This window comes from Tupaia chinensis, unplaced genomic scaffold (genome assembly GCF_000334495.1).
Source record: "Tupaia chinensis unplaced genomic scaffold, TupChi_1.0 Scaffold000567_1, whole genome shotgun sequence".
Taxonomy (NCBI): domain Eukaryota; kingdom Metazoa; phylum Chordata; class Mammalia; order Scandentia; family Tupaiidae; genus Tupaia; species Tupaia belangeri.
Window position 1 is genome coordinate 1121685 of NW_006160080.1, and position 2258 is coordinate 1123942.

At 44.7% G+C, this 2258-nt stretch overlaps 1 pseudogene; it reads right to left on the reverse strand.

Annotated features, from left to right (window-relative positions):
• The window catches only part of LOC102487327 (density-regulated protein-like), a 21190-nt pseudogene that overhangs the window by 580 nt on the left and 18352 nt on the right, over positions 1–2258 (reverse strand).

Genomic DNA, 2258 nt, shown 5'->3' on the forward strand with positions numbered 1-2258 from the left:
TTTTTCTTCTCCTCTTCTTGCCCGGCTGTTCCATGCCCCTTGCTAATTCCAGCTTCTTGTTTGGGTGGATTTTCTACAGTAAGTTTTGCGAACTTGTTTGGAAAATTCTTCTCTAACCATTGTCTACATTTAGCAACATCAGGCATCTATTCACAGTGCTCCACGGTAGAGGACACGGAGTGGGTAATCCGCACCTAACTCAGCGCTGTTCTTTGGGTCTCCTTGGCACTCAGCCCCACTGGATCCGGAAATGTCAGCAGCCATTTCACAAACCCCGAGGTCGCAGAACCCTGCCAACTCCGCTCCCACTGCTCCCGCCGGCTGAAGCCTTTCTGTTTGTTTGTTTTTAGAACATCTTAAATTTTTAATCCTTTCTTTACAGGTTACCTGGGCCACTTTTGATTAAGAAAACTGTAGAAAGTTAGTAACTGCCGCAAGTGAACGCCAGGCTGTGGCACCTGTCAATTTTCTACAGAGTCCTGCTTTTCGGGGTGTCTGAGTGCACTGCTCAGGGTCTCTGCTCACACTTGCTGGAATCAATTGTGGCAAGTTTTAGTCCACAGGACGCTTTCCCCATATTTCTTTGTAAACTCATCAGTATTCTTCTGGAATTTTTTACGGTCCTTACAGTATTCTTCAGCTAGGTCAGCTCGGAGGGGGCGCTCGGGCTGGGGGTCATTACCAGTGCTCTGAGGGACTGGATCACTTGGTCGGTTTTGGCAGCTGGCTTCCTGTTTTCAGCACTAATTACAGGCAGACAGACCTCCCTTCTCATCGATGTTCGGGTGATAGAGCTTTGTTTTAAATGTGATCTTCGGTGGTTTGAATGGGTACTCTGCTGGAGAGCTGATTTCGATTCTGAAGGCCCCCTTGTCATATGGAGGGCTGCCAGGAACAATAAGCCCTTGCCAAGTCAACAAATCGGCTTCATCAACCTGGATGTTACAGAAGTTTTTCATTCCCTGTTTGTGGATTTCTTCAAGCTCCTTCATCAGCCTCCTGCTGGCCACCATCTTGAATCTGGTGCTGTTGCGTTCCCATAAAGAAATAATTCTTTAAAAAAAAAAAAAGCAGAAAGGGATTAATAAATGTAAACCAAAGTTAGCGTAAGTGAAATATGAGAAGATTGATCAAGAAAGAAAAGAGCAGGGCTGGACAGTGGCACAGTGGTAAAACATGACACTGTGAGGCTGACCCACAAGGTAGGGTTCTGGGTCCCATCCAGACCACCTCCCTGAACATGCCAGTCATGTGTTTGCCCATGATCTGGAGCTGGCTGAGACTAGAGGTGAATCATGGCATCAAGACCCTGTTGGGGATGTAGTCTGTCTATCTCTGCTTCTCTTCTAAAGCAAAAAAAAAAAAAAAAAACACTTCAAAAATAAAGACAGACAGACAGCCGGCCTCGTTGTCTAGTGACCAAGGTAGCCACAGTCCACATGTGTTGATCAAATCCTGGACTAGCAGCTTTAATTACATCCTGGGCCATGTGTGTGCAAGCCCCAATCCCCACAATCAGGGAGAAATGGAAAAAGGATTGTGGCAAGACCATCTCCCTTAAGGGGTGTTTTCTCCTCTCCTCTGTCTACTCTCTCTCTCTGGCAAGTGCACACACCCTACATGAAAAAAAAAAAAAAAGAGAGAGAGAGAGAGACTTGAATAATATTAGGAATAAAGCTGTGTGCCACTGCTAGCTGCCTTTCCGGCTTTGATAATACTTTCAATATATTGCAGATAGCTCAAAAGCATTAAGCTAAGAAGCTAGACACTAGAGGTTTTTGCTTGCTTGCATTTATATAAAATATTCAGAATAGGTAAACCCATAGAAAAAGAACAAAGATTAGTTTTTGCCAGGAGCTGCAGGGAGGGTGAATAGGGAGAAATTGCTTAATGGGTAAAGGTTTTACTTTAGAGTGATGAAAATGTTTTGAAACTAGATTCAGGAGGTGATTGCACAATATTGCGAATGCACTAAATGCCATTGAATTGTTCACTTTCAAATGGCTAGTTTTATGTTACATATGTTTAACCTCAATAAATTTAAAAATGGATGCTCTTTGGGGACCAGCAGATGGCACAATGGTTACTTATACCGCTGGACTCCTACGTAGTTAACCATGGTTTGAGTCCTGGACCTGGTGACTTAAAACTCATGCTCGGTGCATGTGTGTGCATTGCTCAAAATCGTGAGAGGAGAATGGGGGAGAAGGGATTGCGGCATAGCCATCCTCTCTGGGGGGGGGGGGGGGATTTCTAGC